Consider the following 23,903-nt stretch of genomic DNA (forward strand, 5'->3'; position numbering starts at 1 on the left):
CAGCTGGACAGTGCAGCCGCTGGGTTGCTCCTTGGCTTCCAGCAGGGTTCAAGGAGCAGTGGTGTCTGTGCTCTGACACTAAGGCCCCGGGAGAGTGACAAGACTTTCTGCCAGGCACACGAGCCTCCTGCCTTGTAGCGTAGACCCAGTGTTTGTAAGCAGGTGAGGGAAACATTTTGTCTTCAGCCACATATTCTCCCTTCCATCTCTCTACTTCCAAATACAAACCCATCAAACACCTGGGTTTTTCTTTTCTCAAAACCATGCCTTGAAACTATAGGGTACTCCAAATCCAAAGCTACTATCTGGTCCTTCACCTCAGATGGCCAACAATGGCACTGAAATGTAACAAACCCATCCTAATTCAAACCACGAAACAAATGAATCTATGTTTCTATTCTCAGGGCCTTGGGGTGGGACACTGGAGGAGTTACTTCTGAAATCAGCTGTTGAGCCAACACCAAGTACAATCAGTTCTGCCCCCTGACTTCCATGATCTTTCTATTAAGTTATGCCAAGGATGTGTCTTGCATTCTCACTGTTTAATGAGGGGGACCCTAGGCATGGGGAAGCATGGGAATGATCCATAATGCTGAAAGTAAAAGAACATCTCCGAAAGCTAAGATGTTTTCTGAGCCAATTTGCAAGGCTAATTTGAAGCATAAAGGTCAAGAAAATATTCCCAAACCTAGCCAGAGAACAAATGAGAAAGCCCTTTACTTAAGGAAGCCTAGACTAGATATGCTTTCAGTCCCTTCTCCTTCCAGGGTAGGTCCAACATGGCTTTCTGGTAACCACTGTCCCCCTCAGCTCCCTCCCCACCTTCTGCTATTTTGCCGCTGAGGTATGGGACCAAAGGAGGAGACAAGATGTAGGATTCTTGGCTGAAGGACCAAAGGGAGTTAGCAGGAACTCAGGTTCAGGTTCAGCTTACATACCCTTTGAGAGACTCCAGAACTGGACTAAGTTCTGGGAGCTCTAGCCCAGGTTTTGGCACCGAGTACAATCACTGTCAAGTGCTAAATGTCTCTTTCTTCATTTGGAAGTTTGCAACAGGAATTTACGGAAGTTGTCAGTGCGCCAGATTACATTTTTTTCTTTTTAAGTGAAGAAGTCAGGAAAAAGAACTAGAATAAAATGTTATGAAATGTTCCTATGCCGACCTTAGGAGAAAACATCCTAAAACACAATTTTTGTCTCGATTACACTTAAGGTTGTATTTTTATCCCCCCACCCTTCAGCTTTTTCCTTTTTCTTTTTCAGTTTAAACTATAAAATTGATCATGGTTGTCAAGTTTGACATATGTGATCATAAACCATTTCATAACCTCTCACTAAACATCAGGAATCACTGGAAAAACAGAAGTAGCAAATGAATCTTGCATGGACAAAGCCATCAGAAAACATTTACCTCAGGAACAGAAAAGCAATCACCACCTAGATAGTCCCCTTCTGTAACTTCTGGTACTTTCTGTCTGCATCACACATTCTAGTACTCAATCACATGTCATACTGAATAGTCCTATGTGTATGTTTCATCTCCCTACATAGACTTTGTTCTTTGAAGACAGGAATCTTGTTTTAAAGTTCTTTGGCTTGTCTATGATCGTCAGCGTGATGTACTAAGATGTGGTTGGACCCTCCATGATTTACCCAGCTTCTCCCAGAACAGAAACACCTGGCATTTGTGTTGCACTCTTTTTCCAAAGGAACTCTGAACATATTATAACTATCGAATTGCCTCAGTCTGCCAGGCATTTCTAATGAGCCAATAGCAACGATCATTTCTAATGATACTGTGAGCATACAACTCTTTAATTTCAAAGTACTCCTACAACCAGTCTCTTGTTCTCGCGAGTTGCTCAAGCTTGATCAACAGGCCTGTACAAATGAGTGGCCAGAGCGCACATGAGCGGAAGGCGGGTCCTCTCCCAGGTTTGCCCCGACCCTGCTCTTCCTCAAGGCCATCTCCTTACCATGACTTTATGGGTGGAGACTGCGCAGAAGGTTGAAACAAGCATGTGGACTCACCGAGAGATGGGCAACAAAATCTAGGGTTTCAACCCTTGATCTAGGGAGTTGTTGGAGGAAGTTACCCTAGCCTTGGCCTAAGCCGAGCAAAAAAAAAAAAAAAATCCGCCTGGTGTCTTACGATATAGTTCCAAAGACTCAAATTAGGCTCTCAGGCTCCTACATTTACAGGGTAGGCTCAACCGTTTTACTTTAAGAACTGGAAAAGCTCTTCCACTGAAGAGGCCTTCATTAGAGAAACACAGATTTTGTCCTCTGCTACAAAGAAATCTCCTAACTTTAATATCTATTTATTCAACTCCCTTTCCTTCTTAGATGCTATATAAAATTCTTCCTAACTAGGGGTCAGGCACTCTTTTAAGTCCCTTCGTACTAAGCTCACTGACCACAGCACCAGGAGGCAGGTGCCCCTATTCTCCCTATCTCAGAGATAAGGAAACTGAGCCTCTGAAATGTTAAGCCGTCTGCCCAAGCAAGGTGGGTCATCTCTGAGTTAGCCAGACCCCAGTGTGTGGGAGAGCTGGCACAGGGCCGCGCACCCCGGCTGTGCTCTTTATCACTCCAGTGCCTGTCAAGATAGGGACTCCGGGGACAAGGGGAGCCAGTGTGCAGAATCAAATGCTCAGCAGCACAGCACCAGCGTGTGGGTGAACTACTGCTGGGATGACTACCATTCTCTAGCTCACTTGCTTATCCTGCCCACTGTCATTTCATATCTTGTTATCTCCAACTGTCCCCTTCCTTCCCGCCCTCCCTTCTGTCAGTGCATGGCTTGCCCAGGCTTAACAAGAAAAGAAGTCACCAAGTCGGACGTGGCATGCTCAGCACCAAATCTGCAAACCCATTTTCCTAGTACCTAGCCCTCTCCTTCTTCTCTATTATTGAAACAGACAAAACAGCCCCATTTTCCCCAGAGGTCAGTCCCACCATGGGTGGTGTAGGCCCCATCCCTTCTAGCTTTTTGAGAGCTCTCTCTCTCTCTCTTTTTGCCTTCCCTGCCATCTCCAGCATATTTCCAACCACTGCTTGGACATGGAATAGTCTCTTCCAGCATTGAGAAAAAAAAAAACAAAAAAATTACAGGAAAACAAAGCCCAGCTTTAGCATGCTACTATTCCCTTCCAGAGCCAAGTCTCTCCAGGGTTGACAAGCACACAGTCTTTACTTCCTTACTTGCTGTTCACCCTTTCGCCATTTTTAAACCAACTTCCCCCCTCTACCCCTATCCGGATCACAGAAACCGCTATTTTGGTTCAGGTCACCCCTGGCCACTGCTCTAACCTCATCTTACTCCATCTTGTAGACTGCCAGCTGATCGCTTCCTTCTTGAAACTCTCCTCTTTTGGTTTCCATGGTGCCCCACTTCCCTAGATCTCCTCCCGCCTCTCCAGTCACTCTGTGTGTGCTCCCTGTGCTGGCCCTTTCTCTATGAGATGTCTATAACTCTGAGGTCCTCGGGACTCCATCCTGGGGTCTCTCCTCCTCTTGTTCGGTAAGCTTTCTCCATGCCAACCACTCCCAGTTTCCCGTCCCCAGATCAGCTTCTGCCCTGTGGTCCTGAACCCACAAATGCCACCTGGGCATCTCCCTAGATGTCAGACTCAACAAGATGGGCCAGCAATTCATCTCCAGATAGCCTGCCTCCCCAAGTGTTTGTCCTTCCGTCTTCCACACCGTGGTAAATGGTACCCAGCTGCTCATGCCACAAAAACGGGCATCATTCCCGACAAGCCTCTCCCTCACCTCAAGCCTCCATCTTGAGTCTGAATATTTTTGCCAAATGAATGAAATCCTGGCTTCAGAATTTCATCTTCAGAAAGGGAAGGCAGGGACCAAGAGTGATCTGTCCATACCTATATTCCCAGCACTTCCTATAGCACCTGGCACGTGGTACTCGCTCAAAAAATATCTCTTGAATAAAAAATAAAAAATATCTCTTGAAGCTTTTCCCCAAGCTCATCTTTCTAAGCCAGCGAAGCTCTCTAGTGCTACAATCCATCATCAGACTACTCACCAAAACCCCAAGGGTCACGATACTGCAGTGCTCATCCTGGAGGTGAGGAGGTGGAGGAGTCCAGGAACCCCCTTCTCAAAGGTCCCCTCACCTGGATGAGGATAAAGAAGAAAAATCTCTAAATGGCTTTAAAAGAAAATCAACTATACATCTTGCTACTGAATATCTTAAGAGCAGATTTCCTATGTATTCTAGAATGCGCGATTAAGAGGCAGTTGTCGTCTCCCATGTAAAGGGAATCAGCTTCCAATTTTTAAAGAGTTTATTAGCCAATCTGTAGACATCTCAAGGCCCCTGAGACTTTCCCTCCTCCCCAAATGCACATTTTATTTTCAGAGACTGGGAAATACTAAGGGCAAATAAAATCAATGTTTCTACTTTCTAGATTTCTGGGCATTGAGTAGGGATAAAAAATAAAAAAAACACCTCACATTTTTGCTTCTGCCCATTCTTTGTTAGTGCAGGGAACTGGAGCTGACGGGGAAGGAGCAAGAGACAAACCTGCAGATATGCTCTTGAATTCACGGAGTGAACTCAGTTGCAGCCCTCCCTCCTCTGAACCCTCACTCTGTACAACAAGCACTCAGCAAGGAAAGGCATTTTCACATACTTTTGTGAGAATGTGGGGCTGAACAACCTGGCCAGGTGATTTCCTGTGACTAAGTGCCTACTGTGTGCAAAATGCTATACTGAACGGGGCTAGATGAGTAAGAAAACAATAAGCTACTGGTCAAGCAGGACAATTTTTAACATTTGTCCTCGTAAAACAGAATTATAACCGTGAGCCTCCTCCTTTGCCCAGATTTTATAGTTCTGAAATTGCAAGGAAGAACCAAGTTCCAGATTGTCCTAAGGCCAAATTATTTCGGAATCTTTCAAAGGACACTCTATAAGGTTGCCACAAAGTAGTAAATAAATTCACAGATTAATCTGACCAAGCTCAGAATCACCTCTACGATTCCAATTTCATTCTTCCGATGATCCTTTCTCACTTTCCTGCTCTAAGAAGTCAAGTTTATTACAACTGTGTCATGTTTAATGAAGTTCATTTTCTATGCTATGACCACTACTCCATAAAAGGCAGAGTATCAAACTTAGAATGTGGAACTAAAAGGCCGCAGGATTCCATTCTGAGCTCATTCTTAACTTCTGGCATGCCAAGTTCTAACAGCTTCCTCTCAGCAAAAGTACACAATGGGAAGAACGATCATTCCCCAACATGTGGAGGAAAAATCTATACAACGCATATATGCATGCACAGAAAACCCTGGTCCATACAAAATACTAATGCATGTTTTCATCCTCGAGGGGTTGGAATGCCTCTATTGTCCTTCAAGCTAACAAACCTGAAGCAGGCAAGTAACTTGTATCAAACTAAAGAGTCTTGATAAAAGTTAACGGTTCAAAAATGAATTTCTATCATTTAGAATAATGGCCACCCAAAGTAAAATTTCAGCACAAATGTCCCTTCTTTGTGAAATTCTCCTTGATTTCCGACTGTCCCTAGGAATGTCCTCTGGGGCCCTATAGCACTGTAGTCAACAGTGCTATTGTTAACACTTGAAAAACTGTATCTCTGTTATGTGTAGACAGAGAGGCCCCTGAGGAAAGGGTCGTCATCTTAGCACCCAACACCTGAAAGAAACTCAATAAATGCTGGGTGATTCAGGGATTATAATGAGTGTGGAGCTTGAGTTTTGCTACCCTTGCCTTGCATTTACACAAATCAATGAAGACATGCTAAAATACCTGTTTAACTTCCTACCACCTGCCTTTCCTATGAGGTGAGCTAGTGCAGAAGGTCATGGAAAAACGGAAGGTAACTATGCTTACACTTTCGACTTGCATTTAACTTCATGACCTTTGCCCTGGGAACTGCTAAAATAACGAACAAATGTAGTTTTAACTTACAAGAGACCCTATAGAAACAAACAAAAAATCCCAAATACTCAGGTGAATCACAGAAGTCGTATGTTCATCATCAGGTTCCTCACCTTTCAAGATGTCCAATCTGCTCTCTCTTCTACATTGGGACACAGAAGAACTTTCCAAGAATGAGCTCTGCCTCCCAAACTGAAGGGAATTTTTAGGTCAAAGTGGAGTGACACCAGCTAGCCCCACATTCAGTCCTACGGGGGTGAGAAGAATAGAGAAGTTCATACCCCAATTCACCGATTACAAAGAAAACCACCCATTCCCCAGTGCTCTGTGGCCAAAACAGTATTTGGAAGGAACAGTGAGAAAATAATTAGGTCAAAAATGGGGAAGGAAGGCAAAACCACTAAAACTCAAAATGCAAGATGGAGCAGTACAGCCCAAATCCATCCCATTGAAGCCAGGGTTGTTTATTAGAAAAGCAAAACCACTAGACACAAAAGCCTCCTGCTAATCATTGCTTTGAACTTTCTCCACGACCAAGAAGAGTCACCAACAGGTGGCAAAATGAACTTTTACTTCCTATCTTCTTTATGTCCTTGTGTTCAGCATGATGGAGATGCTGAAAAAATATTGCAAAAGCCTAAAATGCAAGTGGCCAGAAGATACTTTAACTTTCAAAAATCTGTTGGTCTAGAGCAGGAGTTCTTGATGTGGGATCCACTGGCTTGCATGGGGTCTACGGAGAGACTTTGTGGTAGCTGTGAACTTACTGGGGAAAACGTCCATCTTCACTCGCACTCATTCACCTCTAGCAAAAGTTTGCACTGCCTTCAGTTGTGAAGGGAGGGAACAATCAGTGGTAGGTAGTATTAGCAATCCTGTGACTGTCAGCAAGACACACCACAGGACACTTCCACGTGGCATTATACTTGTTGCTGATATCCCAAAAAAATGTTTATACTCATCCCTACTTCAAAATTACAGTATGGTGAGAACTACAGCTATGCTCTGTTATTTAATAGGTTAGAAAGAAGCATATAAATTACCGTATCATAATTGTTTAATATTTTGTTAACTGTTACCATGTCACTTATAAGACTATTGTGTTCCATTTTATGCATTTTAAAAACCCAAGTCTTGAAAGAGGTCTTACACTTCATTAGGTTGCCAAAGGGGTATGTAGGAAATAGGAGGTTAAGAACAAATAAAGTTGTTCTAAAACAAATAAAGTTCCTACAGATTCTAACATCATAATCACCAGGGCAGACAGACAAGTAAGTTATTCTACCAACATTACTTCATAGCTGGAAGAAAATTAAGGCACCACGAAGCCAAGTAACATGTCCAAGGTCACTAAAATTTAGGATGGGCATCTGCCTAGGTGAGCATTCATTCACAGCACGTATATTCCTACTCTTCCATGGGGACTTTTTCTTACATTCCACAATTGTCATCACTAAGACTAACTTCCTACTAAATGGGGAAGAGGTATCACCTTTCAATATTAGTAGAAAACCAAAACCCAAATGCTAGAACAAGATGGATGTATAAGGTACTCCTTTTCACTCCTTGATCAACTATACTGCCATAATTGTTACAAAGGCTGAATCTGGTCTGTTCTTGAGACAGAGTAATCTTTTAGAAGCGAGAAAAAAGTTGGGCTACATCATGTCTCATTCTCAGACACGTTCAAAGCACTTTGCAGATAGGCATTCACTTGTTAAGGGTTATGAGTGGTTAGGGCAGTGGTCTCACCACTTCATAAACGGGAAAACTGGATGATAAATACAAAAGATTGGTTCAAAGTCCTATAAGTCAATGGGAGAGCCAGTTTCCTGATTCCAAGTTCAAGGCTCTACCCATTATACCAAATCATCATGAGCAAATATTTAGTTGATTATAATGCTTGGGACACCTCTTCCTCTTTTTTTTTTTTTTTTTAAACCCCTATAAGCCAGAAAGCATCTTCTTTTGATTCACAAAAGCAAATATCTCATAGAATAAATTCCAGTGTATATAAGTACTTTTTCACCAATGCTAGTCATCTAAAAATCCAAGTCAGGGATCCTGAGCTCAAAAGCTACGTTACATACAAGTTGCCTTCTAAGAAGAGAACAGTGTGGAATTGTTTCTTCATCTTTTAGTCAATGAGCTCCTTATCTACCTACCAGATCTTGAGAACTATTATCACCTTTCAACACTGTTATTACAAAATAATATTATAATGGTTCAATACCATTAGATCCTCGGTCCTAAAACTGTGAAATGTTACCCCTGCCCCAATTCTGCCTTAAATTTTCTCTTCTTATTTAAACAACCAATTAGTGGAATCCTCATTCTTCAAAGCATCCTTGCATCATCTAACTAACTTCTCCTTTTATTAACTCATCTCTGTCTTCAACAGTTTGAGTCTTTTTTCAATAGTTAATAAGGATGTCTTTCTTAAATTTGTACTTAGGACCAAAACATTATTCACAGTAACATTAATTCCTTGCTAAATTTCCCAAATCACTCGTCTCAAGACAAAAAAACAAAATCAATAGAGCAATCATGTTGCAGAATCTCCACGAAGTCAAAGGTTCTTAACCCACACATGACTGTTATCCACCCATATCCTTTTGCCCTCCCAACCCCCATCTCTCAACTATTTTACTATTCATCCTTCCTACCTGCTACTTCCAATTCATTATTTTGTGCTCTGTGCACAAGAATCCAAATCTCTGGTCTAAGAATGAACACTTAAATCTTGTATATTTCAAATGCTAGTAAACCACTACACATCACTGACCCAAATGGACTCTCTTTACACAGCCACGAAATCACTTTCCCATTGCAGTCACTGCCAGTCTGCCTCAAAGCCTAACTTCACACCAATTCCACCCCATCTTAGAGTCTCTCCGCCAAGTGATAGATACTTTATGTCCATTTCTTTGCCTTGTCTACTAACTTTTTCGGACCCCAACTGGACTGCAATTTAAACTCTAAGTCCCTCCTCTCTAGCACAGACCAAGGCCCCTGGAGGACAGATTTGAGGCCTCCTCCTTCAGGCCTGGGAACCTTGTAAGGCCCCCAGCGACAATATTACAGGCCTCTGGCCCTTCCCTCTGAACATAATAACCAACCCTGCTGTTGTGTTCCTTAGGATATCTCCATTTCACCAGGCTCACCCAACACTAACCAGTGACATCTTAATAGCCTTTGCAACTTTCAAAGGTCAATGGCCAGGGTTCCACTTTGGAAATCACTGGTGTCCACGACCCCCACAATGACTCAGTGACCTACACATCACCACCTCACCTACTAGAGCCCTTTACTACTCATACATGCTTTTTAGCTTTCACTTCCCTTCATCCTTCAACAAGTCAGTGGCCTGCAAAGTCCCCTTTACCTCTCTATCCACCTCCGGGGTCTTACAGACCCCACCAAACTCAACCTGAATTCCCTTATTTAGCTCTCCATCTCGCCTCTCCAAAGCCCCTTTATCCCAGGACCCTGGGACCATCCCATCTCCTCACTTAGCCTCTCCCAGCGCTGCTTGGGACACAACCGCTAAAAAAATCGAGAGATGCCGAGGTCTCTTCCCCTCGCTCACAGAGCGGTGGGCAAAAGACGCCCCCCCTTCCTCCCCCACAGGTTTCCAGACTCAACTCACTACATCCGCAACCTCGACCCCCGCCCCTTTTCTCCCTCCCCGCCAACTCCCACGGCTCTCCGCGGCGGTGGTTACCCCTGCCCCCAAACCCGCTCAAAACACGCGGACGCGAACCCGGCCCCCCAACCCCCCGGCTCCGGTCCTCCCCTCCCCCTCCCCCCGAGGTGCCACTTACCCCCGAGGCGGGAGTGGAGGAGGGGAGAGGAGGAGCGGAGTAGGGGAGGGGGCTTCGGTCCGGGGCGGCTTTCAGCCCCGGGGGGCCGGGGCCGGGGCCGGGGCCGGGGCCGGGGCCAGCGGCAGCGGCGGCGCAGCGTCTCCCCCCGGCGGCGGCAGCGGCGGCGGCGGCGCCGTCCCACTCCCGCAGGCACACATAGGCTCCATTGTCCGCCGGCGCCTCCCCCTTTCCGGCTCCCCCCTCCCGGTCCCGCCCCTTCCCCCTCCCCTCGGCCCTCCCCCAGCCGCACCGCGCCACGAAAGGTACCGCCGGCCCCGCCTCGGACGCGAGCGGTGAAGTGCCCCCTCCCCCGGCCCCGGCGTGCCGCCCGGCGGGGGAATGGGGACTGCCCCTCCCCGCCTCGGCTCAAGGCCCGCCGCCGGGAAGGGCCCGCCCCCCTCCAAGGGAATGTCATTTGTCCCCCTCCCGGAACACGCTCAATGGTACTAACCCGGCCGCTTCCTCCTCCCCTTCCCAGGCCTTCCCGGAGAAGTACCGCCTCCGGCGCCCCGCCCACCAAGTGGCCGCGCCTCCTTGACCCCGCCCCTCCTTCTAACATTTTACTATGGAACCGCCCACCGCCAGCACCACCTCCTGCTTTGCATGGACACGCCCATACGGTCCCCGCCCCAGTTCGTCACCCGGCCAGAGGTGACGCCTACTCCCCACCTTAAAGAGGCAGAGTCCTCTTTCTCAACTAAAAAAGCCTCCCAAAGGGCCGGGGGGTGGGAGGTGCGGCCAAGGAGCTTTTCTTCTTTCCCGCACCGTCCTCCCGGCGTGCACACTCACCCGGACCTCCCCACCGCCTGCCGCAGCACTGGGGAGCAACCCGAGGGGACCAGCAGAAAGCGCGAAGGGGGGCAGGGCAGCGTGGAAATTTGGCCATCTTTGACAGAAACGAATTGGAAGCTGCCAAAGGAAGGGGTCTTTCCCTCACACTTTCCTGCTGCGCTGGTCCCAGCCTACTCCTCCGTCTTCAAGGCAACCCCTCTCACGCCTCCAGGATGCCACCACCCTGCCCCATCCCTTCTCCGGTCCCCGGTCTTCACCCGTCAATCAGTGCACGGTGCTGGCGGTTGCCGGCTTTCTCCCCTCCCAAGGAAGCAGGCCCCTCTCGGGGTTGCACTCTTCTCCACCCTCTCCAAAGCCGATTCTTGCCAGGGTCGGGCGAACGCGGTGGCTGTTGCAGGGTCTCTCCTTCCACGTCGGGCCCAGCCCAGCCCCGCTCGCGCATCACTGCCTAGTGCCCTAGAGGACCTTCTGCTCAGATCCTCGAACGGCTTCACGACCGCTTTTTTTAATCGAAGTATCGTTCCCCTGATTTTTCGGGAGGCCTGTGCTTTGCAGAGCTCGAAGCCCAGGCATCCCGGCACCGTCCCCTGTGAAGTGAGAAGGTAACCCATTAGGCTGCACTTTTTCTCAGAAGAAAAATGACGACACACGTTGCTGAATAAAGCTCAGATTCTGGCTACTCCTGTTTTATCTTTGTGGCCCTTGTTGCTGCCGTGACCAGCTGTTATTATACAGACCTGTCTACTCACAGTCCTCCCCAGAACACACTGTTGTTTCATCTATGTATATGCGCTTTGTAGAGTCTTGATCTTAGTTGTTTCTGCAACTACGAGCACTGGCCCCACAGCCTTTCTGAATCAGTTCAGTCAAGACTGCCTATGTTATAACGTACTGCGTATTCTGCCTAAAGATAGAGGCAACATGGCCAAGAGAAGTAAATAAATTTTCCTTGCTTTTACCCATAGTTTTAACCAGAATACTTAATTCTGTGTCAATTTTCCTGTTTATAAAATAGGAAACCTTCCTTGGGGCAATCTTTTAACTAATGGTGCTGGTTGTGAAGGATGTTGCAGGAGAACCCTGAATGATAAAGCTTTCCAAACCACTTAAAATTCTTGGGTGACCATGTAAGTTTCTATACCATGTCTCTCCAGCCTAGATCCTACGAAAAACTGTTTTTTCACAGCCAGATGTTTTCCCTTTGTCTCCCATTATGACTGAGGATATAAATAAAGAAAAAACATGATTGTACATATAAACAATATAAATCTAAGATCAATTGAAGGATTCCAAATGGGAAATAATTAAAATCCTTTTTTGTTGGGGGTGCCTGGGTGGCTTAGTCGGTTAAGCATCTGCCTTCAGCTCAGGTCATGATCCCAGGCTCCTGGGATGAGCCCCAAGGTGGGCTCCCTGCTCAAAGGGAAGCCTGTTTTTTCTCTCTCCCTCTGTCCCTACTGCCCCCCCTGCTTATGTTCTCTCTCTCTCTCTCTGTCAAATAAATAAAATCTTAAAAAAAAAAAAAAAGATTTAAAAAAACTTTAAATACTTTTTTGTCATGTTTTGGCAATAGGTGAGAACCTCTGTAAAATAAGACAGGAGGAAAAAGTAAGATACACATGTAGGGAAAGACAGCTAAACCCAGGAATACCCAAGAATCATTTGGGATTGCAGAAGTAGATGGAAAAAAGGGATTTACAGAGTGGACCTATAAGTGAAAACCACTAAAATAAGCTCCTGAGTGGAAGTGTTCCAGCCCAGGTCACTTCTACTTACAAGGCTCAAAGACAAGCTCATTCTAACAATACACGTACAAAAAAGTCTTAACCATTTTACTAGGCATTACACCCTCCACTCTATGTGTCAAAAGTCAAGATTATTTACTGAACCAGAAGAAAAATGTAAATGAATACTAAATGTGCAACTCCAGGGTGAAGGAGGAATAATATTAAGAAGAACGTGTGTTACAAGTCATGAAATCTAACGTGTGTTACAAGTCATGAAATCTACAGGTTAGAGTCTCCATAGCAATGTTAACTTAGCTACATTTGCACGTGGGATAGAACTGCGTTTTAAAGTAGTATTTATTCTATCATAGTTTATTTTACTAGAATTTTTGTCTTCTGAATTTTCTAATTTCCATTCATTGCCATCTCACTTGAGAAAGAATTCTATTTGGCTATATAAAGATCTTGCAGGCTGTCTATACATAAATACTAATGGATAATGATGAAATCATTTTTAAAAGCATCCTATAAATAAATGCTTCAAACTGTTTCTGCTACTCTAGAAATTCTAAGAGAAATCATTTTTAATCCAAATGGTATCATTGTTAAAAATAACGGCTTTTGACGTGAAAGAGACCTGGGTTTGATTTTTTTTTTTTTTCCATTTTGAAACTTGCTTCTCATACTGACGAGAAGCACTCACTGTGATGCAAACATGGATGGCATAAATTTGGCTTCTTAGTTCTCCAACTAGTCACAGTATCTTTTATTTCAGTTTTCCTCCAATCTTCTCTACCTGTAAATTCTGCTTTCAAAATGTTTCTGTTCCCTCAGCTCTTGATAAACTTACCCCGAAATTTTGAGGTTGGAAGGAACCCCATCCTATTTTATGGAGGAGAATTCTAAGATACAGTCATTTAATGACTTGCCAAGACTATGCCCATTTTTAGGGAGTAGAATTTAAGTCCAACACTCTTCAGCACTGTTCTAACTCCTGCGGGTTGTTCATTCCCACTAATATTTATCATTGTAGAAGAGAACATGAAGTTCTACCCTCGGGATGATGAAAGTAAGACTCAGAAAGGTTGAGCCCACTCAGCCAGCTGGTGCTAGGGCTGTAAGAGGCCCTACCAAATTCTTGCCTTTGTCAAAGCCCTTGGTTTGTCCACAATTTCCTACTTCTTATACTGTTCTTTACCAATTCATCTACCTCATTTTCCAGACCCAAACGGGCAACCCAAGGAATACCACTAAGAGAGTCATTTGTGACTGAAAATGAAGGGTTAGGAGGGAATGGTGTCTTGACTTTCACAGTGCTCCTCCCCAATGCTATAAAAAAAGAGCCCGAAACAATGTCTTTGTTAGGTTGCCCATGAAAAAGAAACAAATCTCCGTATCCCAGCTTTCTTGAGTTCATTTAAGTCAATGGGGAGTCTTAGAGATTCATCCCTACTGGGAAAATTTAGAGCTAAGTGTCTCTTTTGTGAGGAAGAAATCAATATTCCCACCCCCTTCCTTCCCAGCAGCTCCTCCTAGGACCATTGGCACTTTGATGTGAGTGTGGGTCTCCTATGTCACCACAAATCTGCTGTCCACAGTCTGGGAATTAGAGGCACCCTCTCTGTGAATGCGCAGACAGATCTGCGATGGGACACTCAGATTTCTTAAAAAGGTGCCATCACCTCAAACCTGTATGGTTGTGTCTCCTGCCCTCACTGTCTGCCTTCTTAAAGTCAAACTTTGTGACTTCCAGCCTGCTATTTTCTGAGCCCTAAATGATTGATAAATCAGTGCTGATCCTCTTCCCCGAGTTTCCAATTTCACACAGCCCATCATGGCTGAACCAGAAACAATCGGGGTACTCCATGTGCTCCAAGAACTCCTCCCCAAATCTCTTCATCTTCATGCCAGTTCTTCACATCTGTCATTATTGTCCCACATCCCTTTTGCTCTTTAAATTCCACTAATTTACTATTTCATTTTATTCTTCACCTCTTTCCCAACAACAATTCTGGGTAAATATTTCTACTACTTCATTTCATTTTCTTCTCCCAGACATTTCTCTCAGAATGTTGACCTTCAGATACACCTATTTTACTTTTCCTGGGTTCTACCTTCCATCCTGGATCCCTCCCACTTCCCACAGTCATCCTCTCCCCAGCTTCTCTGTAGCTGCTACACAACTGCTGCCGCTTGACTCTACCACCATGGTTTGCATCCAGGTTGCTCTCATTTGCCACAATGCCTTTTTGGAATCCTTGGCCACCCATCATTCCAGTAGTGGAAAGTCCTAATGCTGAGGTATACCCACATTTTTGTTTCCACCCCTGCACTGCCAGACATTACTAGAAAACAAGAAAACCCACAAAACCAAAAAAAGTGGGTCCCGACCAAACTTCGGGCGATGAAACTTCAACTGAACTTTGTTACTATTTACTTGACAACTCCTTCATGTATCTTTATAACCTCCTATATCATTTCCCACAACAAGTATTCCAAATTTTATCTGCTACCTCTCCTACATTGTAAGACCTACCTTGTCATCTCACCCCACCACTAACGAGGCTTCTTGCTCGGTTATCTGTCTTCCATTTACTTACCCCTCACTTTAGTATCTCAGTAAGATCTTTCGTACTCCAATACTCTTTATCCCTCTTTCTTTTCATTCTCAATTTATCCAAAGGGTAACCTATATTCTCATAATTCCTTTTCCTCCTGGGTAATTAACCCAACCAACCATTCTACCAGAATTCTCTCTTCAGCATGGTCAAACTTAATCACCCAAAACATCCAATGAATAACCTCTCCTTTCTTATAGTTTGAACTCCAAGATAAAATGATATTCTGGTTTTGTGCCCCCCCCACACCCAGTTTTATTGAGATATTTTTGACCCACAACATTGTATAAGTTATGGTATACAATATAATGATTTGATATGTATATATTGTGAAATGATCACCCTATTAAGTTCAGTTAACATTCCTCCATGCACACAGTTACAAATTTTTTTTGTGTGTGAGAACCTTAAAGATCTCCTCTCTTGGCAACTTTAAATATGTAATGCAGTATTGTTGACTATAGTCACCATGTTGTACATTACATCCCTGAATCTGTTTATCTTATAACTGAAAGCTGCTACCTTTTGAACACCTTCACCCATTTTGCCCCACCCTCTACTCCCTGTCTCTGGTAACCACCGATCTCTTCTGTTCTTGTAAGTTTGGGGTTTTTTACATTCTGCTTATAAATGAAATCATACAGTATTTGTCTTTCTCTGACTTATTTCAGTGAGCATAATATCCTCAAGTTTCATATGTGTTATTGCAAATGGCAGGATTTCCTTCTCTTTTACAGCCGAAGAATATGCCACTGGGCATATACACCACATTTTTTTCAATCCATTCATCTGTGATGGACAGACCTAGATCGTTTCCATGTCTTGGCTATTGTAAATAATGCTGCGATGAATATGGGGGTGCAGATGTCTCTTGAGATAGTGATTTCATTTCCTTCAGATATATATCTAGATGTCTGTCCTCTTCATTGATTTAAATTCCTCTTTTTGTCTTCTAATTGTGAATGTTCCTTAAAGCCTTTTGTTCTTTCATCTTTCCTCTCTTCAAGTCTCCCTACAACATCTCTCTCACTCTTCTAACTTCAGCCGTTGCCCCTTTGGAGATGACCAACACATCTTAGGTCTCTGAGTAGGTATTTCTACCTCCTCAGCTTGGTCATCTAGAGTCAACTTTACAGGTCAAAAAAACAAATTCACCGTCTTTCAAATTAAGTCTCACCTCTGAATTCATCATCTTTAACTTAGCTTCAAAACCTTGGCATTCATTCTGACTCAAAATCTCCATCTATTTATCTCTTCTCAGTCACCGTTATTCACAAATTTCCCCTTAAGTCAATTTATTGTTTTCTGGTCCCAACTTGGGTCTGTTGTAATAACCTCCAAGTAGTCATTCCTGCCCTCTTCAGCCAATTCTCCATGCTTCTTCCCTATAGATCTTCCTAAAAGACCCATTTATTATATATTATAGGGCCCCTCTGCCCTAAGATCAACAGTGTGGCTTAACAGGAATAATATCGGCTTGAGAATCACCTGCACCTGGGTTTGATTGAATATTGGATGGCAATTTACTAGCCAAGTAACTTCAAAAAGAAAAAAAATGGTCTTTTCTTTCTCATTCATTATAGAAGTAAAGTGTTTAGATCACCCATTTTAGAACATAGCCTGGGTACACAAACATTTAATATCCTCTACCTTTTAAGGTAGTTCCTAGTCTTGACCTGCATCTTGAGAACAAAATCGTACACTTCTCTGTGTTTTGCAATCATTTAGTAGTTGCCATATTAAGTGAGCATCTACTAAGTGCAGGGCATCTTGGGGGAGGTACAAAAAATGAATCGGGTATTCAACGTATCAAATTTTGTCCTCGAAGTCTAATTAGACTTATACGGGGGAGTCATTCATTTAAACAAAAGGGGAGGGTTGTAGGGGGCTAGTTCAGTAAGTGCCAGGCATCATGCAAGGTACCAAAGATTCAAATGAATGTAAGATAAGTCCTCTCATACTGGGACCTGGGATCAATCTAGTTAAAAATACTGACAAGTAAATACTTGTAATCAATTATAATAAATGCTATGAAATGGATAAATACCAGGTGTTTGGGGCACACAGAAGAGAGGCATCTAATTCAGACACGAGAGTCAGGGAATGCAACAAGACCTGAGGGGAATCTGAAAGAATGCGTAGGAGTCAGGCAAAGGACTCAGCAATGTGCAAAGACTAAGCTGTGTGACAAGTGTATATAAATAACCACAATACAAGATAGAAAGAAATAAATAAGTGGCAGAGCAGAGACAAAAGTAAAATGGCCATCAGAGGAGATACATTATACATGGGGGCTGGGGGACATGAGCAGAAACTGCTTCATGGAAGTGGAGGCATTTGAGGCAACCTGAAGGGGTCAGGGGTCAGGTTAATCAGGCCCGTAGTGGGGCCAGATGACTCCTTGTCTTCTCAGTGTTCTACGCAGTGCCCTGTGCACAACGGCACAACACCTTGTCTGTCGCCATGATGATGATGACAATGATGATGACATCTTGGTTTTTCTCATGAAGTTGGTTCTTCTGATTTCCTAGAATGCTTGTACAGGGAGACTCAAGATTCAACAGAACCACTTCCAGGTGGAGGGGCCCTGGATCAGGCTCGCCTGGATTTGAATCCCAGCTCTACCATCAGATGGCTGTGTGATCTTAGAAAGATTATTGAAATTCTCTAGGGTTTAGTCTTCTCTTTCATAAAGTGGAGCAATGATAATATTTTCCTCACAGGGTAGTGTGAGGAATAAATGAGCGACTACATGCAGACATGTAGGACTAGGGCCTTGCACAGTAAGTGCCCAATAAATGTTGGTTATTCACATATTTTCTCATAATGGAATTGGCCTTAGGGGGAGATTTTAGGAGCTCTGAGGTTACCTCCTCAATACTTCACTTATTCCCATGCTTAAATCTTACTCACTGGTATGTCTTCCATTCTCCTAACACATTCCTTTAAATTCTGCCATTAGAAATTCATACCTTTGGATTCAAGATGTCACTTCCCCAAAAGACTTTGGGAAGGGTAACACAACAAAGGGTTAACCCTGTTTTATTTTAATAATTTGTCTGGCCAGATCTCTATTCTCCTTAACTGTTAACTGTACTGAGGGAATATTGTGGGGGAAGAAAGGAAGGGCTAATTCTAAAGCATGGAGAACCTTCCCCAGAAACTGAAGCCAGGAGATGCTCAGAGGGTTTTCTGAGGGCAATAGGTCCTCTGGGATTGGAAGAAGGGATGGACTAGAGAGAGATGCCAAGAAGTAATGAGAAATACAAAAACAAGGTCATTTGTGTCAGTAAAGACACGCTTTACTAACTTAACAAACAGTGCTGACCTTGATTTAGGGGACTCTCCATCCACTGCTCCTTTCTTTACTCTGTGCTGTGTTTCAGGATAAATAATTTCACTTGGGATAAATGCTGAATCATTTCAATGAAGGAGACTACGCAGGTGATCAAGAAACCCCTGGTCTTAAGATTTCATAATGACTTTTACATGTTTAATTTCTTAGTTATTATTTGTAATAAAAAATTAATAAGCGCTTAATATGTGTCTTAGTGGCAAGTTCAGTTGAGTGAAAATTTCATTAGAAGGTGAGAAAACAGGGGCGCCTGAGTGGCTCAGTTGGTTAAGCTTAACCATCCAACTCTTGATTCAGGCTCAGGTCATGATCTCAGGGTCCTAAGGTGAGCATCGCATCTTGGGCTCTAGGCTCTGTGCACAGTGGGGAGTCTGCTTGAGACTTTCTCCCTCTGCCTCTCCCCCCACTTGTGCTTGCAAGTTTCTCTTTCTCTCAAGTAAATAAATAAATCTTGTTTAAAAAGGCGAACAAAAATAGTCTTCGTCATGAATCTTACAGCTAGTCCAATAGAGAAAACACAAAAAGTTTAATAACAATTAATTCCTAAATTGTATTGCAAGTATAACAGACATGAAACAAACTCTGGACTTCTAGGGGTTAAAAAAAAAAAAAAAGCAATGAGTAGAATCTTGAGCAATCATTTGCAGCATCGGAAGTTGAACCGGGCCTTAAAGGATGGGATTTGAATAGTTCCAGGAGGGGACAGTGACCCAGGAGGGAGAGGCAAGGAGGCAAGCAAGAGATTGAAAGGAGAACAGCATGTGTGGGCAGAAAATGATAATAGTAATGATGAAAACAAGCCATCTTGACAGCTGCCCTTTACTGAGTATTTGGTATATGCATGTGCCAAGCAATATTCTAAGGACTATGTTCATATCGTCTCATTTGGGACCCACAATGGCCCCACAAAGTATGAACTATGGTTCCCATTTTACAGTTGAGGGGCCAGATACTTTGAGAGATAAGTCCTAAAATCATGTAGCTAAATGGGAGCTAAGATTAAAGGCCAAGTCATTCTGGGGTGAAAGCTCTTAGCTCTCCAGAGTACAGCCTCTCTTAGTGCAGGTGGTGGGATGCAGCAGCAAATACAATTGAATAAATAGGGTAGGAATTCATTACACAGAATATAATTTAAAGAAAGCATGTAAGAATGATATACCATAAAGTTAAAAAACAAAAACAGAAACAAAACCCAGTTTACCAAAAGCTGCTTACGGAACAGGTATACCTTCTTCACAGGGTAATCCAGAGTGTGATTTAGAGTTATACCCATTTTACAGATGATAAAATCAAAATGGAGAGGTTGAATGACTTGGCCAAACCCCACAGCTGTTAAATAGCCCAGCCCAGATTTGAACACTGGGCTGACAGCAAAGCCCGCGTTCCTGTTGCTATTCCATGCTGCCTCTCTCCTTGAGCAAGGGAAAAACTGGGTAAAAATAACACCAGTGCAATCTGCGGCATTCTACAAAGCACTTTCGGATTCACAGCCGCATCGGATCCTTACGATAACCCTGGGATAAGTTTGGAAGAGATCTCCCTCATCCATCATGATGAATAATAATAACAACAGTCAGAATAATCATTAAAATAATAATCTTGGGCAGCACCGAGTGTTCCCCCTATACCTGGCTCTGTGCTGAGGGCTTTACACGGATTGTATGGTTGACTTACAGCAATCCTATAAGATAGGCTCTGTTATCATTCCTTTTTTTTTTTTCCTGTTATCATTCTTAACTTGCACATGAAGACAGTGGGGCTCACAGAGGTAAAATGACTTAATGGAGGAGGCTGGGCTCAGATAAGTTGCAAGCACTCACTCAAGGTCCTATGACAATGAGTGTGATCCCTGGACGAGAACACAGGTCCCCCACTTCCACAGAACTAGAGCAGGCAGAGAGAGGAGCTGGAAGGCTACAGAAGTTTAGCGGCAAGGTGAGGCAGCCCCAGATGGACTAATATGAGGGAGACTGAAGACGCAGCACAACCAGGCGCCATCTGAGGAAGGCTATAGTGGCTCACTTCTGAAGCATGTGACCAGAAGAGGAAGGAAGAAAAGCTTCAGTTTGGTTTCTAGCCTAAAATGGGTGGAAGTGGTGGTGGGGCATTGTGATCAGAACCAAGAGCGGTTCAAAAACGACGCTGGTCCACAGTGAGACATACCACATGCCAACTCAGGACGGCTGTGATAGAGAAGACAGATGACCTCGAGGGCCGCTGGTGGAAATGTAAAATGGTACAGCTGCCTTCGAGAACAGCTGAGTAGTTTCCTAAAAAGTTAAGCATAAGTTTACCATATGACCCAGCAATTCCATTCCTGGTTGTCTATCTGAGAGAAGTAAAAACAGGCCCACACAGACTTGTATGCGAATGTTCTATCACAGCATTATTCCTCGAGGCCAACGAGTGAGAATAATCCAAATGTCTATCAACTGCTGATGGATAAATGAAATGTGGGGTGTTCCTCAGAAATAGGAATGAAGGACTGATACCCACTGTAGCATGTACGCACCTCAAAATCACTACGTGAAGTGAAAGAAGCCAAGATGCACAAGACCACGTATGCCATCATTTCATGTACACACAATGTCCGGAAAAGACAAATCCAGAGAGACAGAAAGCAGATTAGGGGGTTCGGGAAGAGGGAGCAACAGCAAATGGGTATCTTTGTGGGGTGAAGCAAATGTTTGAAAACTGGACTTGGGTGGTGATTGCACAACACTGAATTTACAAAAAAAAATCATTGAATCTTGCACTTAAAATGGGTATGTAAATACAGTATGTAAATTATATCTCAATAAAGCTTTTTTTTTTTTCTTTTTTAAGAAAAGTAAAGCTGGGGCTCCTGGGTGGCTCAGTTGGTTAAGTGACTGGCTTCGGCTCAGGTCACGATCCTGGGATTCCAGGATCGAGTACCACATCGGGGGCTCCCTGCTCAGGAGCAAGTCTGCTTCTCCCTCTGGCCCTCCCTGCTCTCATGCTCTCTCTATCTCTCAAATAAATAAATAAAATCTTTTAACAAAGAAAAAAAAAGAAAAGCGAAGCTGGCTCGTGAAACAACAAAGAACGGTTTTAGAATCATAGGTTTTAGAATCGACCGCTGGACCCTGAAGCGGAGAGGTCCTGCCAGGGGAGAGGGCAGGCTGAAGATGCGGAGGTAAGAGCTGAAGCAATACAAATGAATGGGTTCACCAAAGAAAAAGGCACACAAGAGAAAAGGAAGACATCAAGGACAAAACCTTTGCTGTCACTACCATCGGGGCAGGGACGCCAGTCTGCCTTGGCCGATGAGGTGTTCACCTGGTAGCAACAAGTCCTCCTAATATGAAAATGTCCTTATATTCTCCAAGCTTGCACCCACTGAGCACAGAGGTACGTGCCCCACGGCTTAGCAACCAACAGGGTCAGTCTACGTGGGGGAAAATTGCCTCTAAGTGACAAAAATACACAAGGATAAGTAGGAATGGACTGAATATATTCCGCGTTTTGATGCTAAAAAGAGAACTGCATAAACACGTTCACCCAAATTAGAAATAACATCAGCATTAGGGAGTGCGGTGTTTCGAGAGCTGTGATATTTCACTTAGTCGCTGACCACCAAGGAGGGTGGGCCTGCACCAGCGCTGGAATCCGGCTCTTTGGCATCCACATCGACTTCTGAATTTAGAAGGAGCCAGCACACATTCTCCTGTAAACTCTGCACCTGCTTTCCCACTGCAGAAGGCAGCGAGCGACCCCTCTTCCTCCAGCCCCCACCCCAGGCTTAGAACTCTGGGGAGGAGGATCCTCCCAGGCTAGGGACTGAAGATCCCCTCCTTCCCCCAAGGCCTGACAATCCTTTTTTTGTTTTTCCTTTCTCATCTCCAGTGAAAATGAAACAAATTTAGACTACTGTCCTTGGTTGTGAAATAAAGGTGGGGGGGGTGCAGAGGAAGAATCTGGGAGGTCAGGATAGAGGCAGCAGGGTATAGAAGAAGCCACCCAAGGTGGAAAACACTGACCCTGGCTTCAGGACTACCCATCACCAACATCACACGGTGAGGGACAGCTAATTAAGCAGGGTCTCTTAATCCCAGGTTCATCTGGAGACCAAGGCTGGATTTTGGATTGAGGAAAAAAATATACATTTACTTTCACTAACTTCTAACTCCAATTTACCACTGCCTTAGAATATAAACATGGGCGGTATGAGCCATCCATGACTTTTTCACTGACAGAATCACAGATATTTTTATATCACCTTAAGGTTGTGGCAGATATTCCAAATATCGCTTATACTCATTGCTGATGATGCAATTACGGTACCTATTAAATCTGCCACTAGACCTTTTTATTAAGGTTCTAATAAAGAAGCGCATATATTAGTATACCACAGATTTAAAGCTTTAAAAAAAAAGATTTAATTTATTTATTTGACAGAGAGAGAGAGGTCACAAGTATGCAGAGAGGCAGGCGGGGTGGGGTGGGGTGGGGGCAGACTCCCCGCTGAGCAGAGAGCCCGATGCGGGCCTTGACTCCAGAACCCAGAGACCATGACCTGAGTGGAGGCTTAATCCACTGAGCCACCGAGGTGCCCTAAAGCTTTTGATATTTTGATCATATTCATTATAACTCTTTTTGTAACGCTCAATATTTTATCCTATGTGTTTAAAGTCATAATTCCATCCATGGGCTTCACCAGGCTAACCAAGGTGCGTCCATGTCACAAAAAAGTTGAATTCCAGGACTGGAAAAACTTACCCCAGTCCCCATCCAGCACCACCAAAAATGAGCCTCCCTACAAAGCAGGCAATCCCATCAGAGATCATTTCCTTCGGGTTTTAAAGATTCCCATTAAAATGCAAATATCCCCAAAGGAGAGGAACTTCTCCAAGTGTTATTTGTTAACCCCTTAAATAGGGCTGTTCCGCAGCTAGTTGAGCACAACACCCTACAATTCAATTAAACAAACATTTATTGAGCTCCTGCCACGGCTAAGGAACAAGGCTGGGGGATAGAGAGGGAAATCCTCCAAGGTTTCTCCTCTCAAGGGTGCCTGCGATCTAATAGAAGGAATAAAGCAAGTGCAGAAAAGACAGAAGAGAAATGGTAGGGAGTATTGCAAAGAGCAAGGCGCGTCCTGAGGAAGGGATGGCTCCGAGGAAAGAGACTCCTTCAAGCCCACATTCCAGGATGGACTGAGTACGGACCTCGGAATACAACGTTGGCCAAGTTCACTGCCCAGGGTTGTTCAATGGGTAAAGCACGAAGTCAGCTACGGCGGCGGAGCGCTGTGAGGTAAAAAGGGACTTCGAAGCACGGAGGAGGGAGTGACTTAGTGTGGGTGGGGGCAGGGGAGAACCTAGAAAGACTTGATCGTGATGAATGTGGCACGGAGGAAGTGACACATGAGCTGAGCCTAGTAGGATAAGTTTAAAAAAAGAGAGAGAGAGGATGGGGGAAGGGTGGGGGGAGGGGCACCGCATTCCTCGACGAGGTACGCGCAGAGGGCCTTTTCTGGGGATGCATTTAAAGTGAGAGTTTAGGGACAGTGAAGGATCCAGGCAAGAGGTGGGCCTGGAATTGTAAAACCGAGCTGTACTGAGAAAGGATCTTAAATTTAACGCGGAGGAATTTATACCC

At 44.2% G+C, this 23,903-nt stretch overlaps 1 protein-coding gene across 6 annotated transcripts in view; it reads right to left on the bottom strand.

Moving 5' to 3' along the window:
• The window catches only part of BCL9 (BCL9 transcription coactivator), an 83,894-nt gene that overhangs the window by 14,465 nt on the left and 45,526 nt on the right, over positions 1 to 23,903 (bottom strand). For 3 of the 6 annotated variants that reach the window (XM_032848176.1, XM_032848175.1, XM_032848170.1), the window contains exons 1-3: positions 9,751 to 9,838; positions 6,040 to 6,174; positions 4,046 to 4,136 (exon numbers count right to left, since the gene is read on the bottom strand). The gene's annotated coding sequence lies outside the window, so the exon portion shown is untranslated. Of the gene's footprint in view, positions 1 to 3,312; positions 3,429 to 4,045; positions 4,137 to 6,039; positions 6,175 to 9,750; positions 9,839 to 10,240; positions 10,278 to 23,903 lie in introns of those variants that run through there. The other 3 variants (XM_032848173.1, XM_032848171.1, XM_032848174.1) reach the window with 3 other exon arrangements.

The sequence above is a fragment of the Lontra canadensis genome, unplaced genomic scaffold (assembly GCF_010015895.1).
Source record: "Lontra canadensis isolate GAN:19392208 unplaced genomic scaffold, GSC_riverotter_1.0 scaffold200, whole genome shotgun sequence".
NCBI lineage: Eukaryota > Metazoa > Chordata > Mammalia > Carnivora > Mustelidae > Lontra > Lontra canadensis.